We start from the raw sequence: 14,536 nt of genomic DNA on the forward strand, positions 1-14,536 counted from the left end.
GAATGTGTTTAAGAGACAGCCACTGATCCTTTCGGAGCTTTAGATTGCTCTCTAAAATGGGAGTCACCAGGTTGTTCTGAGGCTCAAAGAACACAAGTGCTCTTCATCAGGCTGCTTCTGTGTTATATTTGTTAGTTCAGAAATGCCAGGCGACACTGTCCCAGTGGCTTCTTCAAGGTATACCTTCTTCAAGGTATGCTCTCAAAACCACCTGTCCATGGCTCTGCTACTGCGCTTCCACATTATACTGTGATTATCTATGTCTGCCTTCTCCCACTGAACTGCTACAAGATCTTGGAAGTCAAGGACTACTTTACTTATTTTGATACATGGCACTCAAGTACACACTCAGTATATGTTTTCTAAATAAAAGCATGAACAACTCTCCAAAAGAGGGGGGGTAAGGTAGGCCTGCATTTATAAGTTGTTTGTTTCAGGAAGGTGGATAGAGTGGGTTTTAAACTTTTTTTTTTGGTATTCAACTATATGCAGCATATTAAGACAACAGGAATTAGGAAAGCAACATGAAGTTATGCAAAATAGGGAGTCTACTGGTCAGTGTCCTTAAGAAATAAGTGTCTTAAGTATTACAGAGAGAATAGCTAGAGAACATGGCACAGGTATAATGCTCCAGGTTGGTGACAAAAGAAGCAGCATGCCACAGACAAAACTAGGACCTTGTAAATGGGGATTGAAAGGATTTAAGGGGCCAAGATACCTAATCCCATGAAAAAAAAGGCTACTCCTATCCCAGGAGGATTAGGTAATAGAGGCAAACATTTACAGGTTACCACCCCCCCCCCAAAAGTTCGTTTCATGTCACTTTGCTTTTGTGAAAGACCTGCATTAGAATAGACAGTCTCCAACTTACAGTGGTTTGACTTATGATTTTTCAACTTTACAATAGTGTGAAAGTGATACACATTCAGCAGAAACCATACTCTGAATTTTGAATTTTGATCTCTTCCTGGGCTAGCGATATGTGGTGATACTCTCTCATGATGCTGGGCAGCAGCTCCCCGTCAGCCACGTGATCACAAGGCAGAACAAGATACACCGACAACCATTCTGTACCTAATCAACCATTTTGTTTTTCAGGACAGTATTCAATAAATTACGTGAGCTATTCAACACTTTATTATAAAACAGGCTTTGAATGAGATGATTTAGCCCTACTGTACGCTCACATAAGTGTTCTGAGCACGTTTAAGGTATGTGAGCCTAAGCTATGGTGCTCAGTAGGCTAGGTGTATTAAATGCATTTTTGACTTATGATATTTTCAATTTACAATAGGTTTATTGGTATGTAACCCCACTGTAAGTCTGTACCTGTTTTCACTTACCAAAAGAAATCTGGAAATTTTCCAGAAAACAGGCAAAAAGCGAAAATCGCATTCAGCATTTGCTTTGCCCTGAGCCATTACAGAGGCAGTGTTCACGCCAAATAGCAAGGTAGAACCGCCAAGCTCCCTTCCCAGGAACTACACTCAGCATCTCAGCATCAAGCTGCCACAGCTGTGAACTGTGTCTGTGAGCATCTGGGCTTTACCTCTATTTATTTTGCGTATCTGTTAGGAAGCTGCATCCTAAGGTAATTGCTTTTTCACTTTACCCATTTCGCCTTACAAAAGGTTTCGTAAGAACACTCTTCTTTCAGATAGGAGGGGAAACGTGTATTTATTTCTTCTCAGAGGCTGTCTGGATGAACCCCAACTCTATCCAAATCCCATCAACTTGAATTACCTTAGTTATTCCTCTGTATCATATTGGGTAGGGATTTTTATCCCCATTTTCACATATGGAAAGTGTATCCAGAGTATAATGACTTACCCAAGGTCATACAGAGTTAATGGCAAAACCAGACCATTGGCATGGTACCTACTTATTCCATGACAGCAAATAAAGACACACCTTAGTGGGTAAGCACGTGTGGGAGCAACTCATTCTGGTTAACTTAATTTCATGGTTAATGGAGCTAACCTTCTAACTTATGATGTATCAATTACTTGTTGAGTCATAACTAAATACAGCATATGTGCCAGATACAGCCTTGGAATATATAACAATAATGCCTCCAGTAGAGGACATAAAACATGTAAAGAGGTGAGTATACATAATATAAGGCAAAAAATGATCTCTACATGGATGAACTTTGAAAACATGCTAAATAAAAGAAGCTAGTCAAAAAGGACCACATGCTGTATGATTCCATTTATATGAAATGCCCAGAATAGGCAAATTCATACAGACCAAGAGTAGGTTAGTGGTTGCCTAGGGCTGAGGGGCTGGAGAAGGAGGTGGGGTAGAATGAGGAATGACTGCTAATGGGTATGAGTTTCTTTATAGGGTGATGAAAAAATTCTAAAATCGATTGTAGTGATGGTTGCACAACTCTGTGAATACACTAAAAACATTGAATTGCATACTTTAAATGGGTGAATTGTATGGTATGTGAATTATATCTCAATAAAAACTGTTATATAATTTATCACAATTCCAAACTCGGGTTCTTTCTTTTTGGTCCCTTAACATAAATTCACCAGTTTAGACCTAGTCAACTCAGATAGAAACCTCTCAGTTCTAATACTTGTTCTCCTTTATTCCACCACCACAAGCTGTGATCATTCCACTTCTGAACTATAATCTCAAATTCGCCAACTCTTCTCCACCCTATGAATTGCTACTGCCCTATTTCAGGTTTTCATCACTTCTTGCTTGATGAAGCAATCTGTCTCTTTAAGTCTGGCTACCTTTAGTCCACAGTCCTTGCTATTGCCAGAGTAATATTTATAGAGCACAGACTCTTACGGGAGGCCCAGATACTTAAAACTTTCCTTGGTTCTCTATGAACTATTAGATAAAGTCAACATTTCTTCATAATGCCATTCAAGAGTGTTCAAAATCTGGCCCAACCAACCTTTCCACTGTCATCACCCAGCCACTTCCTCCTCACCTCACAGAGATCCTATATGTACTCAGCCTCAACATTTCTTCCATACACTGAAAGAAAACAAGAATTTTCACATTTTCATGTCCTTCCTCAAGCTCAATCCCCCACCACTTGTTGAACCAAAGCAAAACCCCACATCTCCCCCTAGCTACCACCTCCTATCTTATTGCTTTCACAGAGGAGCTTACTGAAAATTGCCCACACCACACCTTAACCTTTCATCTACTCCCGGCAATTGCTTCCTTCCCCACCTCTGCACCAAGCTTCACTCTCACAGGTCTTCAATGACCACTTTACTACCCTAGAGTTTTGTCATAGGGCACCACTCTGAAGCATTGCTGCTGCCCCTGACCACTTCCTTCTTAAAATTCTCTCTTTCAATGGCTCTTTATTACCTAAGCCGTGCTTCAGAAACATTTCTACCTAAGTATCTTTGACAACCTATATGGGAAAAAGCATTCTTTCCTGGTCCATTACACTTTTCCCCTCCTCTATCCACATGCTTCTTTGAAGACTTTGGAACCTACCTAACAACCTCACACTCCAATCCAGTCTTGCCATTACCCTAAGCATTCTTCAATGTACAGAGGCACAATTCATCTGACACTCTGGCCTCTCAGTTTCTTGATTTATTCAACTCAAATAAACTTCACTGCCATTCTCCTTCATTCACTCATTCTCATGGCAATTCCCTAGACCTGGATATCATATCATATCCAATATGACAGCCATTAGTCACATGTGGGTATTTAAATTTTTATTATAATTAAGTAAAATTTTAAGCAAGTGCCTCAGTCATATTTCAAATACTCAATAGTCACATGTGGCTAGAGACTATGGAACTACACAGTGCAGACACAGAACATTTTAATGATTGCAGTAAATTCTACTAGACACCACTGCCCTAGACCTTGTCATCACAGAGAACTAAACGATAGTAAAAAGTTAACACTGCCAGTTATTGAACTGGCAGTAATGAGCCAGCCACTATGATAAGCATTTTACATACATCATTTGAAAACAACTTTATACTGAAAGGTAACATATACACAAATCATAACTGTACAAGCTCAATGAAGAAACGCTCTCCTTGTACCCTGCCCTAATCATTAGCCTTGTCCTCCATCCCAAAGGTAAACAGTATCTCTAGTTCTGACATAAAAATTAGTTTTGTCTGTCTCTGAACTCCATACAAATGGACTCATACAACATATTTTCTTCTGTGTCTGACTTCTTTCACTCAACATAATGTTTCTGAAATTCATCAAATATGTTGCATATAGCAATTGTTTGTTCATTTTTATTGCTATATCTAGTACTCCTTTGTATGAATATCCACAATTTATCAGTTTCACTGCAGATGGACATTTATGTTGTTTCCAGTTTTAGGTTATTAGAATCATGCAGCTATGACATTCTTATTCACCTTTTGTTATATATATGCTTATATTTCTACTAGACACAGTCTAGGAGTGAATTTGCTAGGTCATATGGTATGCACATGCCAATTTTAATAGACACTGTCAAACAGTTCTCAAAAGTAGTTGTGCCAATTATACTCCAACCAATGGTGTATGAAAGTTTCAACTATTCCACACCTTCACTAACACTTTTTTACTTTAGTCATTCTGGCAGGTGAGTGCTAGTAACTTATAGTGGTCCCAATTATATTTCCCTGATAACTAATGAAGTTCAGTATCTTTTCATGCTTCCGACCATGTGACTATCCTCTAGTGAAACAGTTCAAGTTTCTTGCCTATTGAATAGACTGGATTATCATTTTCTAATTATCTGTAGGAGTTTTTTATATATCCTAGACATGAACCCTTCAGGGGTTATGTATTAGGCAACTATCTTCTCCCTCCCTGTTGCCGGCCTTTGTACTCTCATAATGATGTCTGTTCATGAAGAGTTAACTTTAACGTAGTAAAATGTATTGGTTTTACACCTTATGATTTTGCTTTCTGTATCTTCTTTAAGAATTCTTTCCCAATCCCAAGACCATGAAAATATTCTCCTATGTTACCTTCTAGAAACCGTTACATATGGGTATCAGGTGGAGTAAGTCCTCCAACATTTTTCTCTTGGCCTTTCTAAATTATAAATCAACATCAACACCATGGTCATAGCTAGTTCTCCCTAGAATGGCAGGTGAGAAAAAGTTGCCATATCTACGGGGGTCTCTTTGTTGACTGAGAAGACAGGGATCAAAAGTGGGTATTCCTGGAGCAGAAGCAGAAGAACTACAATCCTGCAGCCTGTGGAACAAAAACTACATTCACAGAAACATAGACAAGATGAAAAGGCAGAGGGCTATATATCAGATGAAGGAACAAGATAAAACCCCAGAAAAACAACTAAATGAAATGGAGATAGGCAATCTTCCAGAAAAAAAATTGAGAATAATGATAGTGAAGATGATCGAGAACCTCGGAAAAAGCATGGAGGCAAAGATCGAGAAGATGCAAGAAATGTTTAACAAATATCTAGAAAAATTGAAGAACAAACAAACAAAGATGAACAATACAATAACTGAAATGAAAAATACACTAGAAGGAATCAACAGCAGAATAACTGAGGCAGAAGAACGGAAAGTGACCTGGAAGACAGAATGGTGGAATTCACTGCTGCGAAACAGAATAAAGAAAAAACAATGAAAAGAAATGGAGACAGCCTAAGAGACCTCTGGGACAACATTAAACACAACAACATTCGCATTATAGGGGTCCCAGAAGGAGAAGAGAGAGAGAAAGGACCCGAGAAAATATTTGAAGATATTACAGTTGAAAACTTCCCTAACATGGGTAAGGAGATAGCCACACAAGTCCAGGAAGCACAGCGAGTCCCACACAGGATAAACCCAAGGAGAAACACGCCGAGAAACATAGTAATTAAATTGGCAAAAATTAAAGACAAAGAAAAATTATTGAAAGCAACAAGGGAAAAATGACAAATAACATACAAGGGAACTTCCATAAGGTTAACAGCTGATTTCTCAGCAGAAACTCTACAAGCCAGAAGGGAGTGGCATGATATACTTAAAGTGATGAAAGAGAAGAACCTACAACCAAGATTACTCTACCCAGCAAAGATCTCATTCACATTCGATGGTGAAATCAAAAGCTTTACAGATAAGCAAAAACTAAGAGAATTCAGCACCACCAAACCAGCTCTACAACAAATGCTAAAGGAACTTCTCTAAGTGGGAAACACAAGAGAAGAAAAGGACCTACAAAAACAAACCCAAAACAATTAAGAAAATGGTCATAGGAACATACATATCGATAATTACCTTAAACGTGAATGGACTCAATGCTCCAACCAAAAGACACAGGCTAGCTGAACGGATACCAAAACAAGACCTATATATACGCTGTCTACAAGAGACCCACTTCAGACCTAGGGACACATACAGACTGAAAGTGAGGGGATGGAAAAAGATATTCCATGCAAATGGAAATCAAAAGAAAACTGGAGTGGCAATACTCATATCAGATAAAAGAGACTTTAGAATAAAGAATGTTACAAGAGACAAGGAAGGACACTATGTAATGATCAATGGATCAATCCAAGAAGAAGACATAACAATTATAAATATTTATGCAGCCAACATAGGAGCACCTCAATACATAAGGCGACTGCTAACAGCTCTAAAAGAAGAAATCGACAGTAACACAATAATAGTGGGGGATTTTAACACCTCACTTACCAATGGACAGAGCATCCAAACAGAAAATTAATAAGGAAAACTTTATTAGTAAGCAAGCTTTAAATGACACAATAGACCACATAGATTTAATTGATATTTATAGGACATTCCATCCAAAAACAGCAGATTATACTTTCTTCTCAAGTGCACATGGAACATTCTCCAGGATAGATCACATCGTGGGTCACAACTCAAGCCTCAGTAAATTTAAGAAAATTGGAATCATATCAAGCATCTTTTCTGACCATGATGCTATGAGATTAGCAATTAACTACAGGGAACAAAACGTAAAAAACACAAACAAATGGAGGATAAACAATACGTTACTAAATAACCAAGAGATCACTGAAGAAATCAAAGAGGAAATCAAAACATACCTACAAAAAAATGACAATGAAAACACCACGATCCAAAACCTTTGCGATGCAGCAAAAGCAGTTCTAAGAGGGAAGTTTATAGCTATACAAGCCTACCTCAAGAAACAAGAAAAATCTCAAACAATCTAACCTTACACCTAAAGGAACTAGAGATAGAAGAACAAACAAAACCCAAAGTTAGCAGAAGGAAAGAAATCATAAAGATCAGAGCAGAAATAAATGAAATAGAAACAAAGAAAACAATAGCAAAGATCAATAAAACTAAAATCTGGTTCCTTGAGAAGATAAACAAAATTGATAAACCATTAGCCAGACTCATCAAGAAAAAGAGGGAGAGGACTCAATAAAATTAGAAATGAAAAAGAAGTTACACCAGATACCGCAGAAATAATACAAAGCATCCTAAGAGACTACTACAAGCAATTTTATGCTGATAAAATGAACAACCTGGAAGAAATGGACAAATTCTTCGAAAGGTATAACCTTCCAAGACTGAACCAGGAAGAAACAGAAAATATGAACAGACCAATTACAAGTAATGAAATTGAAACTGTGATTAAAAATCTTCCAACAAACAAAACTCCAGGACCAGATGGCTTCACAGGTGAATTCTATCAAACATTTAGAGAAGAGCTAACACCCATCCTTCTCAAACTCTTCCCAAAAATTGCAGAGGAAGGAACACTCCCAAACCCATTCTATGAGGCCACCATCACCCTGATACCAAAAGCAGACAAAGATACTACAAAAAAAGAAAATTATACACCAATATCACTGATGAATATAGATGCAAAAATCCTCAAAAAAATACTAGCAAACAGAATCCAACAACACACTAAATGGATCATACACCATGATCAAGTGGGATTTATCCCAGAGATGCAATGATTCTTCAATATATGCAAATCAATCAATGTGATACACCATATTAACAAATTGAAGAGTAAAAACCATATGATCATCTCAATAGATGCAGGAAAAGCTTTTGACAAAATTCAACACCCATTTATGATAAAAACTCTCCAGAAAGTGGGCATAGAGGGAAGCTACTTCAACATAATAAAGGCCATATATGACAAACCCACCGCAAACATCATTCTCAATGGTGAAAAACTGAAAGCATTTCCTCTAAGATCAGGAACAAGACGAGGATGTCCACTCTCACCACTATTATTCCTCATAGTTTTGGAAGTCCTAGCCACGGCAATCAGAGAAGAAAAAGAAATAAAAGGAATCCAAATTGGAAGAGAAGAAGTAAAACTGTCACTGTTTGCAGATGACATGATACTATACATAGAGAATCCTAAAAATGCCACCAGAAAACAACTAGAGCTAATCAATGAATTTGGTAAAGTTGCAGGATGCAAAATTAATGCACAGAAATCTCTTGCGTTCCTATACACTAATGATGAAAAATCTGAAACAAAAATTATGGAAACACTCCCATTTACCATTGCAACAAAAAGAATAAAATACCTAGGAATAAACCTACCTAGGGAGACAAAAGACCTGTATGCAGAAAACTATAAGACACTGATGAAAGAAATTAAAGATGATACCAACAGATGGAGAGATATACCATGTCTTGGATTGGAAGAATCAATATTGTGAAAATGACTCTACTACCCAAAGCAATCTACAGATTCAATGCAATCCCTATCAAATCACCAATGGTATTTTTTACAGAACTAAAACAAAAAATCTTAAAATATGTATGGAGACACACAAGACCCCGAATAGCCAAAGCAGTCTTGAGGGAAAAAAACGGAGCTGGAGGAATCAGACTCCCTGACTTCAGACTATACTACAAAGCTACAGTCATCAAGACAATATGGTACTGGCACAAAAACAGAAATATAGATCAATGGAACAGGATAGAAAGTCCAGAGATAAACCCATGCACCTATGGTCAACTAATCTATGACAAAGGAGGCAAGGATATACAATGAAGAAAAGACAGTCTCTTCAATAAGTGGTGCTGGGAAAACTGGACAGCTGCATGTAAAAGAATGAAATTAGAACACTCCCTAACACCATACACAAAAATAAACTCAAAATGGATTCGAGACCTAAATGTAAGACCGGACACTATAAAACTCTTAGAGGAAAACATAGGAAGAACACTCTTTGACATAAATCACAGCAAGATCTTTTTTGATCCACCTCCTAGAGTAACGGAAGTAAAAACAAAAATAAACAAATGGAACCTAATGAAACTTAAAAGCTTTTGCACAGCAAAGGAAACCATAAACAAGACGAAAAGACAACCCTCAGAATGGGAGAAAATATTTGCAAATGAATCATCGGACAAAGGATTAATCTCCAAAATATATAAACAGCTCATGCAGCTCAATATTAAAGAAACAGACAACCCAATCCCAAAATGGGCAGAAGACCTAAATAGACATTTCTCCAAAGAAGACATACAGATGGCCAAGAAGCACATGAAAAGCTGCTCAACATCTCTAATTATTAGAGAAATGCAAATCAAAACTACAATGAGGTATCACCTCACACCAGTTAGAATGGGCATCATCAGAAAATCTACAAACAACAAATGCTGGAGAGGGTGTGGAGAAAAGGGAACCCTCTTGCACTGTTGGTGGCAATATAAATTGATACAGCCACTATGGAGAACAGTATGGAGGTTCCTTAAAAAACTAAAAATAGAATTAACATATGACCCAGCAATCCCAGTACTGGGCATATACCCAGAGAAAACCATAATTCAAAAAGTCACATGCACCCCAGTGTTCACTGCAGCACTATTTACAATAGCCATGTCATGGAAGCAACCTAAATGCCCATCAACAGACGAATGGATAAAGAAGTTGTGGTACATATATACAATGGAATATTACTCAGCCATAAAAAGGAACGAAATTGAATCATTTGTGGAGACGTAGATGGGTCTAGAGACTGTCATACAGAGTGAAGTAAGCCAGAAAGAGAAAAGTAAATATCGTATATTAACGCATATATGTGGAACCTAGAAAATGGTACAGATGAACCGGTTTGCAGAGCAGAAATTGAGACAGAAGTAGATAAAAACGTATGGACACCAAGGGGGGATAGAGACAAGGGGTGGGGGTGGGGGTGTGATGAATTGGGAGATTGGGATTGACATGTATACACTGATGTGTATAAAATGGATGACTAATAAGAAAAATAAATAAATTAAAAAAAGTGGGGCTTCCCTGGTGGCACAGTGGTTGAGAGTCTGCCTGCTAGTGCGGGGGACGCGGGTTCGAGCCCTGGTCTGGGAGGATCCCACATGCCGTGGAGCGGCTGGGCCCGTGAGCCACAACTACTGAGCCTGCGCGTCTGGAGCCTGTGCTTCGCAATGGGAGAGGCCGTGATGGTGAGAGGCCCGCGCACCACGATGAAGAGTGGCCCCCGCTTGCCATGGCTAGGGAGAGCCCTAGCACAGAAACGAAGACCCAACATAGCGACCAAACAATCAATCAAAAAAAATAAATAAATAAATCTTAAAAGCAGAAACCTACCATTTAAAAAAAAGAAAGTGGGTATTCTTGGCCCTTTGTAAATTTTAGAGTCAGCAGTGGAACAAGTTATACACACACACACACACACACACATACACACACACACACACTTATTAGGATACTGACTGGACTGACTGGGAACAAACTGGGATTGCCACTTATTTAAGTCCTTTTTAACTTCAGTGTTTATAGTTTTCTGAGTAAAGGTCTTGTCCCCCCTATTGTTAATATTTATTTCTAAGTAATTAATGTTTGATGCTATGGTAAATGTTCTCTATTGTTTAAAAATCATTTTCTAATTACTAGTTGCTGATATATTGAAATACAATTTATTTTTGTATAGTGACCTTGTATCCAGTACCCTTGCTAAATTCATTTATCAATTCTAATAGTATCTGCTGATTCTTTTGGATTTTCTGTATGCTTAATTAAACCTGCTATGAATAATAACCGTTTTATTTCTTCTACTCCAATCCTTATACCTTATATTTATTTTTCTTGCTTTATTCATTGGCTAGGACTGCCTGCTTTAAGACTGACCCTAGAGTAGCTGGCAATGCTGAATACAGGGGTAGTAGGGGGCATCCTTGTCTTGCTATTGGTCTCTCTTCCATTGTCCACTGTAGCTATTTAAAATCTTCTCTACCTTCCTTGAACCCTCAACAACATAAGCAGTCATCAGGTAGGAACTCTAAACCTGCTATGCCCTCCCCCCGAAAGACTCGCCTGCATCTAATACCCACTCTTGCTTCCTTTCCACTTGTCATAATGGAAAAGGTGCCTATAACCTTTCCTCAGATCTCTTACTGTACCAATTTTCAACTCCTCTCCATCTCTATTGGCTCTTTCCCAACTTCATTTACATATGTCAAGACTTTACACACTCTAACAACAACAAAAACAACACCAACAATCCTTCTCGATTATACAACCTCATCTAGCAAATGGCCCACCTCTCTCAGTCCCTTCCAGTCAAGATTATTATTCAGATTTGTCCAGGTCTCCTGCCTAAAATTTATTTTAACCTCCCACTCCTCATAGGATATGTAATCATATCAGTGGCTCTTCTTTACCTTCAAATAATGTGACTGTGTAACCTGGTTTACCTGCAACAGTTCCAGATTATTCCTGTTATCCTAGCATAATAATGACTAGAACCCCCTTTATTCTCAGGAATGTCCTGGTTTAGGGGATATGGTCACTCTATCATGGCCTACCCCAAAGGCCCTCAGTGATTTGCTCCACATCTACCTCTCATCTCTCATGAAATTCTATAGTTGGGCAGCTTGAGGTTTACCAATCGCCCCAAGCTCTCTTCCACCAAACATCCTTCCGCTGCCCTTATCTGGGCTTATACTATTTATCTTTTACATTTGGTAAAGCAAACTCCCTTTGCTAATCCATATATGGAATAATATTCTATCATTAACCAAAGTTCTTTGTTACGCTAACCCATTAATATACCAAAGTTTTTACTTCATCCCTGCTTTTATGACCCATTGTGCCAACATAATAAACATATATATCATTCAATGACTTTCCATGATTTTTCTTCTGAAGGTTTCAGATGATCAGCCTTTCAGGTTCTGCCGGTACTTGGGCTCACCAAGGTGCCTGCTGCTCCAGGTCACACTATCCAGGTTCCAGAAAGTAACAGAAGATGGGGTCATGAAACAGTTGAGTTTCCTGACTTTACCTCTTTTCCTTTCTTCTATACACACAAACATAGTTCAGACATGAATCATAGTTCTGGTACCAAAGACAGAAAGATAGTTTTGCTTTCATGCCTTGGGAAAAAACAGAACGCTGGCTATTTTAGGGCCAATCTCCCTTTGTAAGAAGAAAAAAGTAAACTAGTAAACTGGCTCCAAAGATAATAAAAAAGAAATGATGACTCCTCTGGGACACAGATTGCTCACACAGCTCCTAAAAGAAACATTGACAGTGCTAAGACTACACAGCACAGCTACTCCCACTGCAACTCTACAACCACATACTTTCCCTCACTGCTGAAATATTACAAGTCTTACATTCATATAACATTCTTACATTATATGACCTTATGGTATATGATCTTACTTTCAGATAACACATTTAGGCAGAACAGGTATTACTTTTCTTTAGAAATTAGAAAACCGAGACTCAGAGAAGTAAAAAAAAAAATTGCCCAAGGTCCTACAACTAAAAGACAGGAGAATTCAGGTCTTGCAACTCTTGATCCAAAGACCGTTCTTAACAGGGCATAGGTATAATAGGCAACATTCACTAATTACTTCAACATACTTATTAAATACCTATTCTGGGCCAGGAGCAATAACAGCCAGGGGATATATATAGGAATAAGATATATCGCTGCCCTGCAAGAGCACATAGTTTAGAGGGGAGAGAGAAGAGTCAACAATATAGAGGGAAGCAGGAAAGCTTAAGGTCCAGCCTACTCACCAAAGACACTGCTGCATGGCCCCACTTCAGCATCATTCATTGTTTCAACAAGTATTTATTGAATTTTCTGGTGACTAATAGAGTGGTGAACAATTTGCTTTCCTTTTTTCACTCAATATTGTTCTGAGGTTTGTTCATGTTGAGTAAATAAATATATATACATATATATGTACTTTTCATGTCAAGAATATATATGTGTGTGTATACATATGTATATGCATACCTATACACACATATACTATCTATGTTGAGAATATGTATGTACATTTTATCTGCTATGTAGTATTTATTATATAAGTATACCACAATGTCTCAATTCCCCTGTGTAGAACATTTAGGTTATTTTTTATTTTTCCTATTCCAATAATGCAGCAATAATCATCACTGTATATGTCTCCTGGCAACATTTCTGCAAGAAAATGTCAAGCAAACCCTCTGAAATGGAAGACAGTTCCATTTTTATGTAGAATCAGGTGTACCTTCAACCTTACTGAAGACTACAAAACTGCTCTCCTAAGCAGTTGTACCCATTAATATTCCCATCAGCACCGTGTGAGAGTTCCTATATCCACAATCACTGGCCAACACTAGATAAAATCAGACTTTAAAAATCCTTGGCAAACTGATGAAAATACTGTCTTACTGAACTTTTAATTTAGAGTCTTTGATAATTACTGAGAATAAGAATCTAGTCATATTTATTGCCATTCTTATTTCCACTTACATGAATTGAGTGTATCCTTTGTACATTTTCTTTTTGGGCATTCTTTTTTCTTTTCTACTGATTTGTATGTGTTCTTTGGATTTTCTTTTTGTCTATTTGATTTGTAGGAATTCTTTATATATTCTGGATATTAATCCTTTGTCAACTATATGCATTGTAAATATTTTCTCTCCTGCCCAATGGTTGTCTTTCTCTTTGATTATGGTGTCTTTTGTTATTGCTGTTGAAAGGTTTTAAAATCTGAATGTTGTCAAATCTGCCAATCTTTCCTATCATAGTTTGTGTTTTAAGACATCCTCCTCTATCCTGATATTATAAAGACATTCTTCTATAAATTCTTATAAGTATAAATTTTCATTTTATACCTTTAATACCTCTGGGATTTATTTTTATGTATAGCATGAGGTAGGAAATAATTTTATTTTTTTCCATATGGGTAGCCAATCGATCCAGCTTCTTTTACTGAGTGATAGTGTCTGGTTTGTAATGCTGTCATATACTAAATTCTCATAGATGTGTGGTTCTGTTTCTGAGCTTTCTCTTCTATGCCACTGATCTATTTCTTTCCCCTTATACTAATAATACCATACTTATTTTAATTTACAATAGTTTCATTTAAAAAGTCTTAACATATGGAATGGCAAGTCCCCTGACTCCTTATTCTTGAAAATTTTCTTGCCCCTTTACCATTTTAAACGACTTTTAGAATCATCTTGTCAACTTCTTTGTTAAGCCTAACTGAGATTTTTGACTGGGATTACATGTGTTTATAGATTAATTTAGGAGAAATAAACATACACATGATATTGAGTCTCATAAGCAAGAAGA

General features: G+C 37.5%; 1 protein-coding gene across 4 annotated transcripts in view; it reads right to left on the reverse strand.

The window, feature by feature from the left end:
- OSBPL9 (oxysterol binding protein like 9) overlaps window positions 1-14,536 on the reverse strand; it is a 180,304-nt gene that overhangs the window by 125,426 nt on the left and 40,342 nt on the right. The gene's annotated exons all lie outside the window — the stretch shown is intronic.

Source organism: Balaenoptera physalus, assembly GCF_965194825.1.
Source record: "Balaenoptera physalus genome assembly, chromosome: 1".
Lineage (NCBI taxonomy): Eukaryota > Metazoa > Chordata > Mammalia > Artiodactyla > Balaenopteridae > Balaenoptera > Balaenoptera physalus.